The following is a 22,756-nucleotide window of genomic DNA, read 5'->3' on the forward strand; positions in this document are numbered from 1 at the left end:
GACTGGGCAATGCACTGAAGGCTAGTTTATTGATCTCATAAACTTTTAGATTTCGTGGTGCAAGAATAGTACGGCCTTTGAAGAAGCATGCATAATCCTCCACTCTTCGAAGACGTTTGTATACCCAATCTACCAAACTGAAAAGGGAGTTCCCATGGATTAACACTTGTGGTAGAACTACCACTCTTCCTTGATTGTTTGGATGGCCTATAGAGCCATCTCCAATTTGTAAAGTCCATTTGACAAACTCTAGTTTTGTATAACCATAAGCACTCTATCTGATCCGCATGTTTTGGGTGAGCTTTTAAAACATTCACATATCTCCAAATATATGACCGGTAGAACATTGCATCAACAATTTCCTCATGCGATACCTTTGCCACAATGGGTAAGATTTGCCTGAAGTCACCAGCAAAGAGTATATGTTTTCCACCAAACACTATAACACTTTGTGTAATGTCTTTGAATGTCCTTTCCAATGCTTTATATGCATACTGATGCATTATTGGAGTCTCATCACAAATGATTAGCCTTGCAAGCTTCAACACCTCAGCTAATGGGCTATTAGCTTTGATACCACATGTGCTAGAAGCATTGAGAGCCAATGGGATTTTAAAAAGTGAGTGTGTTTTATGACCATTTAAATCAGCACACCCTCTCTACAAAAGCCATGAAAAAAAACATATGAGAGTTCGGTAGAGAATTTATTCTAAAGCTGTCTAGAGAATATAGGCTCACAAAAAAACATATGAGAGTTCGGTAGAGAATTTATTCTAAAGTTGTCTAGAGAATATAGGCTCACAAAAAACCAGGGTAGTTGCAAGGTGAGGGTACTCACTTTCATTCACTCTCTCTGCAACTAGGGCATGGATGCAACGAGCAAGACTCTCGGGCGGAGTATCTCGATCGAGATATCACCATCAATACAAAAATAGCACGTCCCTCCCAAGCCAAAAGCCCTATATCGATCGAGATATCAACAATCACCACGCCAACAGGCTCAGAAGGGAAGTCACCATCCATGTCACTAATATATGTCACCGCTACCTCGCTATCTTGATTGAGATATGTAGGCCACTCACATCCACATCAATGCCACAATGGATCCCTCTCGACTTGCCCACTTGGATATACATTCAGCATAATCAGTGATGCCATCTCCACCGTCCACATATCTTGAACGAGATATGGGAATGTAATCTTGACCATTGATGTATCTCGATCGAGATGAGATCGAGATATGGAGATGTGATCTCATCCGTTCATATATCTCAATAGAGATAACAACATATAGAGTTCTCAGCATGGACGATCTTCACCCAAGCTTCACTTGAGTCGATGCTAGGACTTGCAAGCCTCTTGATTTTACATCAGCTAGTGACTTAGGACACGATGCCGCCCATATGAAGGATCCAAGATAAAATGCCTTTCCATTTCCTTTGCATATAACAAGGCAACTCACTATAACTGGGTAAGGCATAAGAAAAAGCACTACACATCAAAATTCAAGACAGTCTACTTACTAGTCATCAAGAGCTGCATCATCCACAATAAACCGATCTTCATCAGCACTGGAAAAAGTCACCTCCATGCTAGCCACTTGCATAGCACTGCATAATTCTCTACAAAAGCAGTAAGATATCCCTCACATATCTCTTTGTCCATGTCAATGAGCATACAACGATGCCTTGTGTGCATAGAGGCTTTTAGCATAGGCCCCATGCCACCTCCAATGTCCAAAAGTAGTACCTGTTGTTGGACACAATGCTTCCAAAAACAATAACATAAGAGAGGCACTCCTCTCAAGGAGGGGACCTCACCATCCTCCAAGCTTACCTTTGCAATGTGCCCTCATGGATGAAGGCATGTAATGGGTAAGTATCTCCACATCAAGATTTTGTTGAAGTAGTTGTCCCACCCATACACATAGTTCCAATAACTATTGGTTTCTTATAACAAAAAACCCATTCAAAGAATGAATATTAATGTACCTTTTTTTTTCTCTCATGCCCATAAGGGGGACACATGCTGGCCTTGTGCAAAGCCAATGCAAAGAATGTAGTTATCTACACGAAATTTCAAAACTTAATACATGACAAGAAAATAATGTTATATACCGAAACAATATAGTTATGTATCTTGTCCTCAATATGAATCAGTCTTTGGGAGCATACATGATGTGTCTCTTGTCTCGTCTCTTTCTCTCTACATTTCAACATGGTATCAAAGCATCTATAAGGGAAGCATCTATGTCTTCTTGTTAAATTCATGATTATAATTTCATGTCTTACAAGATTGTTCTTTGATTATGTGTTGTCTACATGATTTTATAGCTTAACTTGTTGTAATTAGAGTTGTGCTGGTGAATCCTATCAAAAAAGTTTGTCAAACGGAGTTGTGAGTCAAAAGTTATGACAGTTCAGGCAAACTGCATCTTATATCTTGGCACCTTATCTTCTTCAACTCGAGTTTTACGAGGGGTTTTACATGTCCCAGAACTTCAACGTAATCTTCTTTCAGTTGCAAGACTTGTTGATCTTGGTTTGTTTGTTGGATTCGACCACACCAAATGCCGCATTGAGAAAGATGGACAGATTATTGCAACTGCTTCTTGTAATGGTAATTTGTTTGAGCTCTCTCTTAATGATGCTGTAGCAAATGTTGTCACTGCTCCAGGTGATCATGATTGCAAGATATGGCATCATCACTTTGTTCATGCTGATTTCTCAAAGCTTCTTGATCTTCATCGTCAAGGTCTTGTACGTGGCATGGATTTTAAAGCTCATCCTCATATGGGAATCTGTGAGTTTTGTGCTCTTGGCAAACACAATCGTAAACCCTTTCCTCTCTCGAATTCAGTTCATTCTCATGATTTGTTGGATCTTGTTCATACTGACATTTGTGGACCTTTGCCTCCATCGAGAACACAACATCGTTATTTCATTACGTTTATTGATGATTACTCACGGTATACAGTTGTTTTCTTGCTTCGACAAAAATCTGAGGCGTTATCTGTTTTTAAGCAATTTCACAAGGCTGCCGAACTTCAAACTAGTCGTCGCCTCAAGAAACTTCACAGCGATAATGGTGGATAATATGTGTCTCGTGAGTTTGAGAGTTATTGTACGGACCATGGTATTCATCATGAACATACTATTCCATATTCACCTCAACAGAACGATGTTGCTGAACATAAGAATCGCACTATTATCAATGCTATACGATGTATGCTGATTCATTCTGGGTTATCTCATGTTTTCTGGAGTGAAGCTCTCTTGACAGTAGTCTTTGTTCAGAATCATCTTCCTACTACTGCTCCTTCTGGTAAGATACCCATCATAGCATGGACAGGTGAAATTCCTTCTGTATCTCATTTTTGAACCTTCAGATGTATTTCTTGTATTCATGTTCCCAAAGAAACACGAGCAAAGCTTGATGCTCCTGGGCTTAAAGTTATTTTTACTGGGTATTCTGACACTTCCAAAGGCTACAAATTCTATGACCCGTCCTCCAAGAAAGTGCTTGTGAATCGTGATGCTATTTTCAATGAACAGCTTATGGGCAGTACATGGTCCATGAATGATTTTGATGATACTAAATCTTTGCTTCAAGCTTTTCCATTCTTGTGTGATGATGAATCTTCTTCTATAGAGCAACTTTCCTCTTCACAACCATCTAAAGAGCAACTTTCCTCTTCACAACCACTGATTCCGAATGCTGTCATTGATGATGTTGACATTTTTATTGATCTGCCTATTGATTTTGAGCATGGTTCTTGTCATGGTTATGATGAAGATTTTGATGCTAATGTTTTCTCTACTTCTAAAGATCCTGCCACGTATAGTGATGCTATATGTTCTCCACAAAAGGATCAATGGCAAGAGGCTATGGAAGCAGAGTACGATTCTCTTATCTCTAAAGGTACATGGATACTCACTGAGCTGCCTCTTGGCCATACTGCCATTAAGTGTAAGTGGGTATATAAGACAAAATTTAAAGCAGATGGATCCTTTGACAGATTCAAGGCACGTTTAGTTGCCAAAGGTTATTCTCAAGTTGCTGGCATTGATTATCATGAAACCTTTTCACCACTTGTTCGCATTACTAGTATTCGGGTTTTATTGGCATTTGCTATTCAATTTGACTTAGAAATTCATCAGATGGATGTGCGCACAACTTTCTTGAATGGAGATTTGAATGAAGAAATTTACATGGAGCAGCCAGAAGGATTTGTTATTGCAGGTAAGGAAGATCTTGTTGCTCGTCTTCATAGGGCTTTATACGGTCTTAAACAAGCTTCATGGGCCTGGTACATCAAGTTTGATCTTTTTCTTACCTCCCATGGCTTTCTCTCTTTCTCTTCTAATCCCAACTTATTTACCAAACACCAAAATGGTAGTTTTGTAATCCTTGCCCTTTATGTGGATGATACAATCCTTGTTTCCAATGATTTGGGATTTCTACACCAAATTAAGCAGTTGTTATCTTCAGCATTTGATATGGTGGATCTTGGAGAGCTTCACTCGTGTCTTGGCATTCAGATTCAAAGGGATCGCAGCAAAGGTATTTTATTACTTTGACAGTCAAAGTTTATTGAAGATACTATTAAGAAGTTTGGTTTGGAATCTGCACATTTAGCAACTACTCCTTGTCTTGCGAGTTCCATGAAAAACACTTCTGATGGTGGTGGCCAGCTTGTTACAAATTAACCATATGATAATTTGGTTGGATGTCTTCAAGTTGTTGGTTTGAACACTCATCCTGACATTTTGTTTATTGCTAACTATCTCGGGCAACATCTTGCATGTCCTTCTCTTAAGCATTGGTCTTCAGCAAAGCGCGTGTTGAAATACTTGAAAGGCACTGCAGATTATGGTTTGGTTTATCAACGACAATTCACATCCGACTCCATTCCATCTCTTTCTCTTTTGGGTTACACAGACACAGATTGGGCCAGCTCACATTTATCTATGCGATCTACTAGTGGCAATTGTTTCTTCATTAATGGTTTTCTGATTTCTTGGACCAGCAAGAAACAACATTGTGTTGCAGTTTCTACAACCGAATCTGAATATGTTGCGGCATCACTTGCAGCTCGTGAACTCATTTGGCTTCGACAAGTGTTGACAGATATTGGCCATTCTCCTCTTTCTAGTACACCCTCTTTACTCTTATGGTAGCTTTGTACATATATCGTTATAATCTTTTAGACACCGCGCACTTTGCACATTTCACAATTGCACACTATGACCTCTTGGTCCTTTTGTATATTTGTACATAGATGCACAATGCACTTTCACATCATTACTTCTGGTTCATATTTTTACATTTGTATAGGGGCTTGGGTTTTTCCCTTGTACTCCCCAAGGGTTTTTTCATCCATAGCTAGAGACCCTTGTTTGAGTGGGGGTGTTGGAGCTCTATATATGGCTCACTCTACGTAACTAGTCTCACCTATATATATGTATCTTGTCCTCAATATGAATCAGTCTTTGGGAGCGTACATGATATGTCTCTTGTCTCGTCTCTTTCTCTCTACATTTCAACATATGGACAAGATAAAGCTACCTTTTATCACCTAATATCCATCATCCTCCAATATACTTTTCAACAAAGATAGATCTTGTCTCAGCTCGCTAACCCTTTCATTGATCACAAGTTTGCATAGTGGAACAAGCGGCGGGATAATGCCCTTGTTCATTATGCTCTCTAAGAACTCTGAGCCCTGTGGTTGAGAAACCAACAAAGGAATGACATCATCTGCATCATCCTCTTTGTCTTTGTTCTCCACATCTTTCCTCTTACTACCCTTGGCCTCTTTTGCATCTGCATCTATTTCTCTACTCACCCCAGGTGCATCTACCCCATGTTCCTTTGAAGCACTAACATAATAATCATCTGCATCTATTTCTCTACTTACCACCACAGGTGCTTCTACCGCATGCTCCTTTGAAATCTTTTTTTTTCTGCCACCCCTAGCGGAAGGTATATTTTTCCTCTTTCCTGCTTGAGACGACTGCAAAACATTTTCTATACATAAAAATCATGATAACTAAACACAAAATCATAAACAAAAAAGACCATGACAATCATACATATATTTTTCCTTTAATAACTTTATAAAATAAAGAATGTAACAAATTACAATCTTCTTCCCCATACCTTGCCTCTCTTCATGGTTTTGGAGCTTGTTGTAGACCACAAAAGAAGAAGAAAAATTTACTAGGACCTACAAAGGGTGTGACCCCAACACCTATAATCCTAACACGTAGTAAAAATGAGCCAAATGTGCTAGTGAAGGAAAGAGATGAAGGGGAAAAGAGATGGAGGGAATGCAAGGGATTGGGCTCCATAAGACAGTTTCGCTAGAGAAACCGTGAGGAAGGCAAGAGGCAGACTTCTTGGAGCCAATAGAATCATTTCACAATTCTTAAAAGAGATATGGAACCCACATAAATAGAATCATCCCATCCTACTGAGCTAGATTTCCATCACATGGCTAAATGGAGACAACACCCTTGACAGTTTCACTGGCAAAACTATCAAGGGAGAGGTGTTATTAAATAAGCATTAAATGGCATGCCTTCTTGCCAAGGTTGAAGGAGGAAGGCATGCAAATGTGTTGATGGATTTGTTGAGCTTTGGGAAATTGACAAAGGTAGAGAGAAAATCTAATGAAATATAGCATCTATCAAGCCACACCTTTTTGTGGTCTTTGCCTACAAGTTTATTTTGAGTAAAATCATGGGAAGCAGCAACATCAGATCGTAAAAAAGACTTTACATTGAGTCCAGACTAATTTTTCTCTGCCAACAATAACGATGCCTTGACTGTGATACCTATCACTAATGCCTTTAACCATATTAAAGTCTTGGACTGGGATGATGGGGCATTAGATGCACGTGAGAAAGTTCCACAAGACAAGTCTAGAGCCCGAGACTCCTGAGGCATACAACAAAACTACATCAAATTCATCTTCAACCTTAATCTGAGTAGAAATCTATTTGTTTTGAGGGTCAGTGGTGATCTTGGTAATAGAGGAAGCCCAAATTTTATGAGATCCAAAGGCCATTCCTCCGCTTCCCTAGTTGTGGTTGGTATAGTGTCACGAGTGGTTGGCCATTACACTTTTGAGATTAACTTCGAGATCTTTGTATGTAGCTTTAATTTCGTATAAGCATATAAAATCAAAATATTAACCAGATTGCGAAGCCCAATCCTTGATGACCCTAGGTCTTTTAGCATCAGTAATCCCTTGGGTGTTAAAGGAGATATAAGAGACTTAATGACTTTGCAATAATCAGGAGAAGCGTTTTTTCAACGCACTTGACCGTCAAGGGAGATGTGTAGAATCAGAGCCCTAGCCGACCGACAACAATAATAATAATAACAGCAACAATTTGAATGACCAATACAAGCTGAAGAAGAAGCAGGCGCTGCAGGCGTAGCAGCACCAGGCAACTAACCAGCTAGGTGGTGACAAGTTGAGGTTGATCAATGATGCATGCCAGGCCAGCATGGCACAGCTCCCGACAGCGCCTACGCTTAGCCATGCAGTGCGATCAGCGGTGGCTATACCTTTGTACGACTGCCCGGAGTGGTATTCTCAAGGAGACCTCACGTGACAAAGGCAAAATCGTGAAAGAATTCAGGTGAAAAAACGAGCATTCATGTGCCTACCGAGAGCTCGCGTGAAGGAGGCAGGTTCAATGAGCGGCCACCATCATCGTGAGTGGCCATCATCATCATTCTTTTATAAACCCTAACGTTATCTTGTTATCCACCGACACGTCATGGCTTAAGGCCTCCAATCTCATTTACACCTCTCAAAATTGTATTACACACATTTAAAGCGGGAAATGGATACTTTCCTTTTAAAGGAGACAATATTGCCTTTCAAATGAGGTGTCAACAAGGTGTCAAGAAGTCCTTACACTCCCTTGACGGTTTTGTCGGCAAAACCGTTAAGGGAGAGGAGCCTCTTTACCTCATCCAAGAAGAAAATGTAGACAACCATCAAAGAAGAAAACACAAACTTGTGATGGTCGCATAGTTTTGCTGATGAAATGGTGTGGGAGAGAAGACACCCACCTTGGAGATCAAAGAGATCAAAGTCTGCGAAATGGTCTGGGAGCTCGGATGAACTAGCCAAAGAGAAAAACTTAGGGTTAACGTGAAACCCAGTTAAATAAACCTTTGTTTCAAATAGTTTACAAATAGTTAGTATTAGTTAATCTACTTGAATGGCTCTCTAAGTACTCATCTGCATGCATGGCTCATTAATTGAGGATCATTACAAATGCAATTTTCAAGGAGTGAGGTGAGTTTAATGCTAATAGGACTGCTATAACTTTTAAAATCCAAAATTATCTCCAAATTAAATTATTTAAGGATATCTAACTGAATTCTGTTAGGATCTCCGAATCGAATGATGTCAAGATCTACAAATTGAATTTTCTCCAAATTTCGGGAGGTTGTAGAATAAATTTTGAGATATACTTTAATGAATTATTTCCCGAATTTCAAATGAAGTTTTCCAAACACTAATCTCAAAATGTAAAACTTTTCATATTTTAGCCAAAGCACTCATGGTAGTGAAAGGGATATTTTGGGTGAGCTAAGTCAAGCTTTTTTTAACAATTTATTATGGTCGTAGCTTGAACTACTTCATGCTCGGAAGGATTGGTTAGCTTTTAAGTTTAGAGTGAGCAAGATGAATACTTCGGTGATAAGAGCTCAAAGAGGCACTAATCAAATAGAGCTTGCAACTATAGAGGTAATTCTCAAGGTTTCTAGAGAGGCGTTGGCAGGATGTTGTTATATCCCTTTGATCTAGGACGTGACAAAATATCTAGATATTGCTGTTGATATTGTAAATAGAACTGTATAGAGTAGTTTGAGGAAGAGATGTGTTTAAAGTTCCAAGGTGATAGTGAAACACATTCATGTGTTTCACCATGGGGGGAGGGCTATATGTGAAGCAAATCCATAACCCCTCCCAAACATGATATATAGATGAAGGAAGAGTGGATAAGATGGTGTGAGAAGGTACCAAGGTAGCAAAAAGTGATGTGGCATCGAAATGGATAAGAGTGTGTGCTTGAAAATCGAAATAGAAACAATATGTAAGAACAAAAGTGATGGGCAGCGCTACTTTGTGGAAGACGGCAAGCAAGTGACGACGGGCTCATGACGTGGGCAGAGTTCATTTCAAAGCAGAGATCCAGGGGGTGGGAGAAAGGGTTCCAGCTCAAATACTATCTCAATAGGAGCAAAATAGATTCCCAACAGCAAATCGAGTCATGCTTGTATTTTTTTTGTGCCATGGCCATACCTTCCTAAGTGTACGTTTGCATCAACCTTAGCGACAGGCATACCAGCCTAAGTGTACGGCCATACCAACCTAAGCGTACGGATGAACCTTTCTCGAAATGTTGTTTTAAAAAAATTTAAATTTTTTTAATAATTCCCAAATATTTAGAGGTGCTTATGGTCTACCTCCCTGACTCACTAGGGTCCTTTTACATGCATAAAACACGCACAAGGAAAAAGAGAGCCAAAACTCCTATTTCAAGACCGTACACGAGGAAAAAGAGAGCCAAAACTCCTATTTCAAGACCGTGCACAAATTATTGAAGCTTTTCTAAGCTTCCCTACAAACCATGGACACCTTTCGATCATGGTTGCATGTCCCCAATGCTTCCATTCCATTTGATGGAACCCTGGCCCCCATTGCACATTCACATGTGGTCGCCATGCCACAAATGTTTGGCCGTAAGGGTGAAACGATTTTTGAACAGCCCTCATCTAGTGGGGCCCCTCCCATACCTACACCCCAACGTGGATAGATGCCATGAGCACACTCATGTACCTTTTTCTCTATCCAAGGATCTATTCCCACCCCCTGCCCTCGCACCACTTCCCCTTATGCAACAACTTGACATTTTGAGCTTAGCACAAGCTCTAGGAAGGGGAGTGTCACAAAACTTGCACCGACAAACATAACATACAAAACCTATGTGGGCAAAATATTTCAAACTTCTGCCAAAATTCCATGGAGTTTAAGACCCCATATTCCACAGAGAAGTCTTTAACCAAATCTATCAGGCATTTGAAATTTTCGATGATGCAACCAAAGTCCATCTCCTCGGACTTAGCCTTGAAGGCAAGGCAGTGCAATGGTTCCAATCCTTGGACCCTCATCACAAAGGTGCTTTCAAAACAGTGAGAGAGGCCTTCATACTTGGATTTTCACCCTACGGTCCCAAATGGAGCCCCATCATCCAAGTGTTCGAATTGGACCAAAAGTCGGAGGAGACATTACACTACTATATTGCACACATTAAGTACCTTGATTCGCATTGTGAAGAGAGGAAAAATTGACTGACAAGCGCTTACTGGACCATTTCCTCCTGGGCTTGCATAATCCAAGGCTACGCGACCACATGTTGGTCAAGGACCCCTCCACCTTTGATCAAGCCTGCAAATGGGCAATCTTTCTCGCGATGACATACGAGAAAGCTATTTCACGCAATTTGCCACCGTGCCAATGACAACCAAAGCTCATTTGTAACATCACCTTCCTCTCCTCCGGGTCCCAAAGCCTTACTAGTGCCATCACCCCTCGTCGGGAGGGTTACTATATGTAAACCCTTTATATCATGTGCGTTCAAGACCTAACTAAAAAAACCCTTATTTGTAAAATTTTCATGAATAAAACTCTTTTTTTCTATTCAATTTGTAAATACCCCCTTTAAATGTTACCCTTCTACATGTAAAAAATGTATAAAAAAGAGATTTTGAAAAACTCCTTTTGTTGAACCCACGTGATACGCTTACATAATTATGAGTGACTCCCCCAAGCACCACCCCAAACTAACTACTGACACAAAGTGCCACCACGGCCTTCTCTATCCTTCAGGCACCCATCACACCTCATCTCCCTTTGTCGGTGCCTCACATGGATCCTCCACCTTTGATCAGGCCTATAAATGGGCAATCTTTCTCAATGACAACATGCAAGGAAGCTATTCCATGCACTGCGCCAATGACAACCCAAAGCTCATTTGTAACATTACCTGCCTCTCCTCTTGGGGCCAAAGCCTTAGTGGTGGCACCACCCCAAACTAACTACTCACACAAAGTGCCACCATGACCTTCTCTAGTGGCAATCTTTCCAACCATTGCCTCTCTAGGCAAAACCTATTGCTCATCATGCAAAGATTCAAACTAGGTCCATTGCTAAATCTATGGAGCCCATGCGCTACACCATCCTTGAGGCACCCATCACACGTCCTCTCCCTTTGTCAGTGCCTCACATGGACCCTAAACCACTTGTGCACACTATAGGTGCACCCACAAAGGAAAGCACCTCTTCGGTGTTTCCTCTACTAGGGACCGCAAAGAGTGGTTGAATGCCCTCAAAAGAAACGCCTATCGGCGGCGGTGACACCACAATGTCATGGCTATGGAATTGACCATTGCTTCAAAGATTTCCCTTTGCAATTAGTTTCTGACTCCAAAGACATGCCCTCCCTCAATGTGTTGAGCGTTCAACATGGGAAGATTTCGACTGTCCCATTGAATGTCATCACATGGTTGTAGGCCAAAAAACAAGGCCACATACCAAAAGAAACAACACTCTAAGCACATTGTCTCAAATTGACTTGCCACCTATTTTTGTAACCGTTCACCTAGTTCCTGAGTGCATGTCATTCCCCATTGAATGTGAACTTCCACACATCGAGTAAGACAGGAGCTCCCTCTTACGCTCAAGGCAGAGGAAGATCCATTAACCATCATGATGTTGACAAATAAAGATTTTTTCCCACATGTGCTCCCAAATCCTCTAGTGCCTATTCCACCAACATCCAAACCTAAATCCCATGTTCACATCAAACAACTCGATAAGAACAGTGACACAAAGCTTGATAGAGACTCACGTGGTGCCCACACAATATTTTTTGAGGTCTTTTAACCTCCTACTACGGAACCCAAATCTTGACCCCCACCCGTGTCAAATAAGAACCAAATTGAACTTCCATATACTATTGCTAGTCCACCTAATGATCAAGGCCCCACACCTCAAGAAGCTCCTCCTCATCAATGCGGCCTGTCTAGCCTCTCAACCTTCGTTTCCTACCAAATCCAAATGCCCATTAGCACCTTGTTAAAAGGTTTTCCAGATCTATGGAATGATCTAAGGGGTTGAATGGAAAGAAAACTACAGGCTTCTATGGAGAAGGGAGCTAACTTAGATTACTCGGATGAATCGGAACCCCATCATCCAAACTTACTTCATCACCACAATCCACAACCCCCAAAGGCACACAAACAATTTGTGTAAATGCACTTGGCCACTACTTTGAAGGTGATGACACAAACATATCCCTACCTATAGCCTTTAATGGCGGTGTGGTCAAAGGTATCCTCGATGGATATGTTGGCATATGCATCCTCACAAGAACATGCTTGGAAAACTCGTGCAAGCCCCTCCTTGATACCACCACATTGGTGATCAAGATTGTAGACGGGAAATCTGCAAAACCCATGGACCTGAGAGAGAGAGCGAGAGCGAGCAAGCATATGCACAGTCTTCTTTTCTTATACATTACCACTTAGCTAGCCTACCCATTACTACTCATGATATATATTAGCTACACATGCAACACTAGTTGTCCTTCTCTCTCTCTCACGACAGCGAAGCTACCTCTCACGATAGCGAAGCTACCTACCTGTTGCAAAGAGCCATGGCTATTGAAATGTGAATGTGAGTATCACACAGTGAGTATGCAAAATGCAATGCTCAAGGGTTTCTTGGCAAACTCTTTTATAGAATCCAGCCCTACCTATATTTTTTCCAAAAAGATCTGGCCTTTTAACATGCCATCATTACGCTGCATAAACTAAATCCCTAAATAATAATACAAGGGCCCCAAATCTGACATCTAAAGCGATGACTGCAAATCATCCTTATAGGATGAAATCTGATCTATATTGGGTCCCGTGAGCAGCATGTCATCAATGTATAGAATGATGACCAAAAATGTGTCCTTACTCCTCTTCACATAGAGGGTACTCTTTGTTGGACTGTTGTAAAAATCATTTGCAACCAAGTATGCATGAATCGTCTCATACCATGCTCTAAGAGCTTGTTTAAGGCCATAATAAGCTTTTTTGAACCTGCATACTTTAGACTCTTCTCCTTTCATATCAAAACTAGGAGGCTGCGATACATACACCTCCTCATGTAAATCATCATTCAAGAATAAAGTCTTAATGTCCAACTGATGTACATTCCACCCATGATGTGCTACCAAAGCAATGAGACACCTAATGGTAGTCATATGAGATGATGTGGGTGCAAAGGTCTCATCATAATCAATTCCCTTTTGCCAGGCATACCACTTTGCAACAAGTCTAGCCTTGTAGCGATCAATGCTACCATCTTCTTTGCATTTTAACTTGTAAACCCACTTAATACCAATGGCCTTGTTGCCATGTGGTAGATCTGTCAAATACTAGGTGTCATTCTTGAGTATAGAGTTATACTCATTCTGCATAACATGCATCCAATGATCATCATCCTATGCTTCCTCAAAGGAAACAATTTCCTCCTCATTACATAAAGTAGAAATGAGAACATGATCCACATGAGAATAATTTTCATGATGATGAGAACCTGAACGAGTTCTACTAGGTGAAGGAGCTACCAACTTACTATCCCTCAATGTCTGCACAAGCCATTTTGGAATACGCCTAGATTCTTCTATGGTTGCTCTCTCCTCATCCACTACATTCTCAATAATTGCCTCATTAAATGGCTAATTTGTAGGTTGATTTTGCACCTGCAAAGGCTGAATTTCAGAACTTGGTTAAGCATTCAATTTCTCTACATATGATTGCCCTCCATTAAACAAAGGTAGGAGTGAATTAAACATGTCCTGTGAGCATACATTCTATTGTTTTTTGCATGAAAGCATGGGCTGAACTGAGTTTTCCACAAAAATAACATCTCTACTTACCAAAACTTACTTTGAGAGTCTATATCCCTTGCTTTCTGAACTGTATCCCACAAATATGCATTTAACTGTCTTATCATCAAGCTTATTGCATTGTTGCTCAGGCACAGGGACATAAGCAAGACAACCAAAAACACGCAAATTAGCCACAGAAGTCTTCTTGCCATGCCAAGCTTCATAAGGAGTTTAAGACTGCAAGGCCTTGGTAGGGCATTTGTTCAACACAAAGTTTGCACACATAGTTGCCTCTAATCAAAAACCATGAGGTAAATCTTGGGCTTTCACCATACATCGTGCCATCTCCATGCGAGACCTATTCTTCCTCTCAGCCACGCCATTTTCTAAGGTGTGTATGGCACTGTATAATGATGCCTTATGCCTTTTTTAGCCATATATGCATGAAATTTCTTGGACATATACTCCCCCCCTCGATCTCAACGAAGGGTTTCAACTTTACATTTACATGCATTTTCAGCCATCGATACGAAATTCCTAAAGCACATAAAAACCTTTGATTTTTGCTCTTTAATGGATACACCCATCTATATATGGAGTAATCATCAATAAAAGCGACGAAGCAGAGATATCCCCCAATAGATGATGTCCTCATAGGACCACATACATCACTATGTATAAGCTGTAATTTCTTAACAGCTCTCACAGATCCATCTTTTGGAAATGATGCCCGATGCATTTTACCAAGAATACACCCCCCTCACATACATGTCTTGTAGGAGTCTCAAGAGTTGGCAACTCAGACACCATATCATGCCTTGAAGGTTTAACAAACTGGCATAATTCAAATGGCCAAATCGTGCATGCCATAATTCTGCATCACTCATAGCAGGAGTCATAGTAGAGATTGAGCAAGCATCATGCTGCAACTTCTCAAATACATTCATCTTGTATAGCCCATGAAACAAGGTACCTGAGACAATGATAGAATAGCCATCATTTATATCTTGAACTGTACATCTGTCATCCAAAAACTTCACCCATCAAGCCTACAAAGGCTAAGGCTAAAACCGACAGCAAGTTCTTCTTAATGCATGGCACGTATAAAACTTCTGAAAGAGTAAATGCGCCTCCATTTGTAGCAGTGAGCACAACTCTATCAACTCCTTTGACATGATATGAGGAACCATTTGCACATGTGATGGTTCTTGCACTTGGAACAGATTGCAGAGATGAGAACAAACCTTTTTATGAAGTAATGTGCTTACTAGCACCACTGTCAAAGCCCCAAGCATTCGATTTTCACAACAAGACAAAGCACCTACAGACGCGCACACAGAAGCGTTTACTCAACTAAAAAAGAAACTTACGGGCACGTCTATTTGCACGTCTATTAGCGCGTCTATAGACCCGCGTCTAAAGGCGAGTTTAGAAGGTAGCAAACAGACGCGCTTATAGATGGGCCTATAGATGCGCACACAGACGCACAAATAGACAGTCGGGGAGAAATTTAAACAAATACAGACGCATGTATAGACGCGCAAATAGACGGTCGAGGAGAAATTTAAACAAAGACAGACGCATGTATAGACGCGTTTATACACGCAAACAGACATACGCATGCATAGACGCGTTTATAGACGCTCAAATAGACTCTTCTTGAACAGACAAACGCGTATATAGACGCGTTTATAGACGCGCTACAGAATATTTTTTAAATTTTGTGTGCTTTAACAGAATGCTATGTATGTTGTGTATGCAATGTAGTAACAGGAATGCTGTGTATGTTGTGTATGCAATCGCATTTTAATTAGCACTCTTGCAAGCACGTCTATAGCCAACATTAATTACAATTCTAAATAAAACATTACAACTCCGAAACGTTTAGTTACAAGGCATTAATTGATAGCTCAAAAAGTGCTTGTATGTACATATAGCACGAAGCTAAGCCACGTCTTGTGGCTTCAAGTACCAAAAATAAGAGGAGTGTATATACAAGAGGCACGAAGCCAAGCCAGTGGCTAAGTACAACAAAGAGTAGCTAGCACTACTCCTCGCTCCCTTCTCCGCCTCCTTCTTCCTCGTCTTCTTCCTCATCTTCTTGTGCAGGGTCCTGTAAACAAGGGACAACATATATCAATGTACGAAAAAATAAATCTTTATTTCTAATATTGACATTATTTAATTACTTTCAAATACCTCCGGCGGGGACTCTCTAGTAGCCCGGATATACTACTCCTCAGTAATCAACCCGTCATTATAGAAGTGCCTCCATGTATCTCCTCTGCGATGATGGCGGTGGTAGGCTGTCCCGATAGGAGTAGGGTACCTGCCCACGATATCAAGCTGCAAAATGACACAATTTACGGAGGGGTTAGTACAAAGAAACAACCTCTTAATAAACTACATAAACAATATAATTTGAGATCGATACTTACAAACTGGGCCTCCCATGATTCAACACCCCCTGCTCCAAAATGCACACTTCCATATTGCTCCATTTGGATCCTTCGTGCCTCCACGTGCTTTAGACTGGGTTCCTCCTTTGCTGACTTCATTGCTTTCTTCCACTCACGCTTGTGAGCGGTGTGGGGCGGGCCCCTTGGTGGTTGACCTTCCTTGAGCCTGGCAAGCTCCGCTAGTGCATGCCTCTTAAGCGAAGATCTTTTATTGCTAAGTATCGAAATAATCTTTGACTTGGCCCATTTATCTGTGAACTGAACATTGGGGGGGTTAGGATACCTAGAGCGAACAGTAGCGAGGGTCTCATCAGCTAACCTCTTTGGTTGATCTTTGCAGTGAATAAAGCAATCTCTGTAATTGTTAGCAATTATAGAGTGCATGAAGGCCATGATGTCCTTCCCCCGTGCATCCATCAAGATGCCTCCTGTCTGAGTGATGTCATAGTAGATCGTACCATCACTCGGAGGCACGTCTAAATCATCTGAATCATTCTCGTCCCCACCACCACCCCTCCCAAAGCACTGTGCCATGCATCCTCCACCGCTCTCCCTGCTACTACACCTGCTACTGTGTCGTGTTGAGCTAGTACGCTGGCCACCTGAAGCTGCTGGAGAACCAAGTCTCGACTGCACGAGAGTATGCCGACGGCTCTGCGAGGCAGAAGGGCCTCCTGATGGCATGGGGGAAGGGACATAGGACAGCATGGGGGAAGGGTCTCGGCTATGTAGCTGGCTCGGCTGTGTTGACTCCACTGGGGTAATCTCAAAAGGTGTGGGGTTGGGGTGGTTTGGAGTCTGTAGTGCCAACTCCTGGGGGTGTTTAGAGTACCCATCATGTAGCCGTATAACTCTGCAGGACTAGGAGGGTGCCCCAAAAGGTTATATAAGTCCCGAAAGATGGATTCCCGAGGATCAGGTGAGCCTAAAGCGCTTCCTGGCCACATGATGAACTGGAAAAAAGGAAAAAAGAAGATTACTGAGATGAGGTGAGAAGAGAAAAAGAAGAGAAAAAGAGAGAAAAAGAGAGAGAAAAAGAGAGTAGAAAAGGCATGCACAGCGGGGATAAAAGAGAGGAGAAAGGAGAGGAAAAGAGGAGAAATAGAGGGGATAAAAGAGAGAAAAAGAGACGAGAATAGAGGAAAAAAGAGGGGGATAAAAGTGAGAAAAAGAGAGGAGAAAAAAAGAGAGAAAAAGAGAGGAGAATAGAGGAAAAGAGAGGAGAAAAAAAGAGAGAAAAAGAGAGGAGATAAGAGAGAAAAAGAGAGACGAAAAGAGAAGGAAAGAGAGGATGAAAGGGAGAAGGAAAAAGAGAGGAAAATATAGAGTGCAATCTATTTTTTCAATCATGCTTTCCCTTTCCATCATTAATGCAATCCCCTTCTTCAATCATGCAATCCCTTTCCATCATTCATGCAATCCCTTTCTTCATTCATGCAATCACTTATTTCCATGAAAGGAGAGGAAAAGAGAAAAAGTGGGGATAAAAGAGAGGAGAAAGGAGAGGAAAAGAGAGGAGAAAGGAGAGTAGAAAAAGTGGGGATAAAAGAGAGGAGAAAGGACAGGAAAAGAGAGGAGAAAGGACAGGAAAAAACACAGCGTCTATCTGCGCGTTTAACAACGCGTCTAGAGACGTGGCTACTTGTTTCGAGCACAGAGTAGACGCGCTTTTAGACGCACTTTTAGACGCGCTCTCAGATGCGTCTATAGACGTGCTCTAACAGACATACTATTCTAAAAAGACGAAAACGACATGCGCCCGACGCGCCCGACACATAAAAACACAGTTGTTGTACCAAAAACATTCGTTTCAAAGAGAGCAAAGGACGAATCAAACGAGAGCAACTTTCAAAGAAGATCAACCCTAAAGAGACTTACCTTGGATAGCGGTATAGAAGCTTCTTGTCCTTCTTCAAAGCTGCTTCTCTTTCTTCTCTTCCTTGTTCACCCTTTGCTTCTCTTTCTTCTCTTCCTTGTTCAGTCTCTTCTCTTGTGCGCTTGGAGATGATTGTGTAAGCTTGTAGATAAGTGTGGGTGCTTGAAGATAAGTGTGGATGCTAGGCTATGGATCTATTAATAGCAAAGCAAGCCCGTTAAAAGTATGTGAAGAAAAGCAAGCGCGCTAAAAGTATGTGAAGAAAAGCAAGCGCGCTAAAAGTAGGTTTGAAAATGAAAATCGCGTCTTCAGGAGCGTCTAATGTCACATCTACTATTGCATCTAAAACTGCGTGTAATTGCACCTTTACAGCAGTTTAGACGCGCCTATAGACGCGTACGACATAGAACAGACGTGGTTTTAGGCGCGCCACTGAGTTTTAAGATTAAATATTTGATACAAGAGCAATTTTTTTGGGTTGTTTATTTGTAGGATGTCTTCATCTTCAATAAGTATCTCCCATATTATGATTTTGTGTTTTTTGGTTTGTACATAGGATGTCATCAACCTCCTCAAGCAGTTCTGGGAAAGATGAGACAATGCGTCATCGTAATCGCGATGTGTGGTTGGGACAACGGATCAAATGTATGTATAATCGATGTCAAGGATGCATTGTACGAGCACGTCGAATTACCTTGAATCACATCTCCATGTATGGAGAATGGAATCAAACAGGTTTAGAGGTGAGTAGATGTAAATTGATGGTATTCAAATGACTCATGGTATCCAAATTAAATTAATAGAGTTGTAATATATAAACTCTAATTGAAGCAGGATGCAGTACCACACCCTAACATGGTGCCCTACGCACGACGAGAGCACGCAAAGCGTCGACGAGATGATGCTGGAGCTTCGGGATCTATTGTCAGAGATGAGTGGGAAAGGGATGACAATAGCCCTGCACCCCACGAAGTTGTGGAAGAGGAAGTGCTTGATGATATGGTGCGGAATCTTTTTAAGGATGATCCCAAAGGTATGGACGACGATGATATGGAACAAGAGCACCTTTACAAGGCTTCATCGACACTGGTTTTTGAAGGGTGCACATTCTCTATTTTACGTGCTTCACTTGAACTACTCAATATACAAACAGTTTATGGATGGAGCAATGCAAGTCTTGACGCATTATTGAAGTAAGCATTCTAACTTACAAATTTGAATTAGTGGTTTAAGGTTTAGGATTTAAGACTAATTATAATTGATGATATTGGATGCAGGCTATTATCAAACATGCTTCCAAAGGGAAATAGACTACCCACCTCAAGAGACATAGTGAGGCGCTATGTGACATCTCTTGGAAGATTGGATTATGATCGCATACATGCATGCGTCAATGATTGCATTCTCTTTCGTGGGATGCATAAGGAGGCTCGACATTGTCCCACTTGTGGTGAAGCAAGGTATAGAACAGATATGAAGAGTTTTGATGTACCTCGTAAAGTCTTGCGACACTTTCCTATAATTCCTCGCATCAAACACATGTTCAAGTGCAAATCCATAGCAGAGCTCATGTCATGGCATTCCTCACATCGATCGGATGATGGCATGTGGAGAATTCCCGCAGACACTCCTGCTTGGAAGCATATTGAAGATGAGTGGCCCAGCTTTAAAACAGAGCCTAGAAACTTAAGACTTGGCCTAGGTATGGATGGAGTGAATCCATTTGGTTTCAAAAGCACTGCATACAGTGTGTGGCCAGTTGTGTTGGTGAATTACAACCTTCCACCATCAATGGCGATCAAGAAGGGACATCTTATGTTATCCCTTCTAATTCTAGGGAAACATAAAGTCAAGCATATGGATGTTTATCTTGAACCGTTGATTGATGAGTTGGAGAAACTATGGAGAGGTGTTGCGGTGGTGGACATTAGTAGGCCTCCCTCCTCTCGACACTTCGACTTAAAAGCAGTGTTGATGTGGACAATGCATGACTTTCCAGGATACAGCGATTGTTCTGGTAAGAATTCTAATTACCTCCCTACTCTAATACTATTGGCTATATATATTAATTATAAATATTGACTTTATTATTCTAACTTTTATTTATATTTTAACAGGTTTGAAAATATCGGGTAAACATGCATGTCCTGTTTGTGGTCCTTCGTTAGTACATGAGTATGCTGACGGTTTGTGTAAGACCATATTCGATAATCATCATTGATTTCTCCCCTCAGATCATCCTAAATATGTTGCTAGTAAGAGTAACATTCCTCCACAAACACTTTGTGCAAAAGATTGGAAGCGTATTTGGGAGTCTACAAATATTCTTCCTCCAGATGGCATGAACAGGTATAGTAATGTTTTTTCAATCTTGTTTTGTGTAGTCTCTAATTGGATTAAAGGTCACATAGAGCAATCCCTTGTGTAGGTACTCTATTTTTTTTCGGCTACCATATTGGACCCATCTTAAGATCAACCATCTTCTTGATCCCATGCACATCTTCAAGAATGTGGGATCTGGTATTTGGGAACATATTATTGGTAAACGAGACAATGTTAGCGTACGTGAGGACTTGCGGGTCGCAGGACGTATGCGTCAAGCTTGGCCACGAGAGGTGGGTGGGCATGTTCGTCTTCCGCCTGCACCATGGATTATATCAAAGAAAGAGGAGAAGCAGGTAAAGCAGGCCATCACCACTTTGCGTACTCCCACTGGATGCATGAGATCATTGAAGGGAGCCTTTACAACCACTAAGAAAAGAGGCGTTGAGCAACTATATGGGTTGAAGTCCCACGATTGGCACAAGATTCTTCAAGTAAGTGTTTTCCAAGTCTTGTACGTTGAAATTAAATTTTGTAATGCCATAAACCATACATACATGTGCTCTTATGTGCACAGTTCATACTACCTACTAGCATCGACCATTGTGCAAATAAGAGTTTGAAAAAATGTATTTATAAGATGGGCGAGCTTGTGAGGTATGTAAAACCCATGTTAGATCACCCTTCATTATACCTTGCAAAATGAACGTGCATGAGGTATAACGTACTATTTATTTATTTTTCAGATATGTTAGTTCCAAAGCAATTGATCCAGCCACGTTGGATGATGCGCGTGTTATGGTAGTGGAGGTGGTTTGTTTGGTAGAGGAGACCTTTCCACGAACCATTCTCACAAGTCAACTACATCTCATTGTGCATTTAGTGGATGAAATCGCTTTATGTGGTACTGTGCATGCACGTTGGATGTTCTTCCTAGAGTGCTTCATGAAGACCTTAAAAGACTTTGTGAGGCAAACTGCAAGGCCTGAAGGAAGCATGGCCGAGGGTTGGTTGATACAAGAGTCTCTTGTATATATTTCAGAATTTCTTGGTCAGGTGGACAGCTCTTTGCCACGACTATGGAGCAATGAAGAGGACTTGAGGATGACCTCTATTGTGCCTCAAGGAAAAGGACAGAGTAAAGTAATTGACAGAACATTGATTGATGATCTCAATTTCACTTGCATCCTTAATAGTGATGTGATGAGCAGATGGGTTACAAGATATGAGGATGCAAAGACAAAAAGGCAAGCAGAAAGAGCTCTCTTTCGGAGGCAACATGGCTCTCGTAAGGCGTACCCTAAGCATCTAGCAACACTTCCGAATGATATCCATGTTGATTGGTTGCATGAGGAAATGGAGAGAGCAGAGAGCAACGAGGGCTACATATCACGGCAAAAGAATGGGAGTATGCACGAGGATGCATGTTAAAGGTACATAGAACTAATGTTTTGCATTAGTTGTAAGTGATTTGCTTTTAATATTTATTCACATTGCTTACACAAATATTGCTTCTATTTTGGTCCAGTGCACTATGTTCAATGCTATATGGTGTGAAGGCAAGCATTTTCGAACACAAAGAATTGATGAAAAGAGGAATACACAAGATTGCGGTGTCATTAGTAGCTTTGAGGGAGCTAATGGAAAAATGGATGATTATTGTGGCACAATCCAAGACATATTTAGGCTTGACTTTCGTTGCTTCTTTGTGTATGTTTTGGATGTCAAATGGCAAATGAACGTGGTGGAGAAAGGGCCTGATGCAACGATAAAACGCCATGCAAGTGGCTATGTAACTATTGACTCTACAAAGTTTTGGCAAACAAAGAAAGATAGGCTCGTATTGCCACAACAATGTGAGCAGGTATGCATTTTTTTACTAATGTGTTTCATGTACATATATATCTAAGCTCGCGTACCCCTTGACTTTTGATATGCTAATTAATTACTGTAGTATGTGTATTTGAGTAGGTTATCTATCTACCAATGGTGCATGACATTAAATGGTGGTACGTCATCTCTATTGCACCACGTTCCAAAGTGATGTATAATACATTCACTGATATGGAGCATATGGAGGATGTAACAAGCCGCAATGAAGATGATGTCGAACATGCCAATGA

General features: G+C 41.1%; 1 long non-coding RNA gene across 1 annotated transcript in view; it reads left to right on the forward strand.

The window, feature by feature from the left end:
• Nucleotides 1–21,016, forward strand: part of LOC147609350 (uncharacterized) — a 175,025-nt gene extending 154,009 nt beyond the window's left edge. Inside the window, exon 3 of the long non-coding RNA XR_015264218.1 lies at nt 20,740–21,016. This is a non-coding gene — a long non-coding RNA (uncharacterized LOC147609350). The remainder of the gene's footprint in view (nt 1–20,739) is intronic.
• The last annotated feature ends 1,740 nt before the right edge of the window (nt 21,017–22,756 follow it).

The sequence above is a fragment of the Cibotium barometz genome, chromosome 51 (genome assembly GCF_041138505.1).
Source record: "Cibotium barometz isolate CiBa-2024 chromosome 51, ASM4113850v1, whole genome shotgun sequence".
Taxonomy (NCBI): domain Eukaryota; kingdom Viridiplantae; phylum Streptophyta; class Polypodiopsida; order Cyatheales; family Cibotiaceae; genus Cibotium; species Cibotium barometz.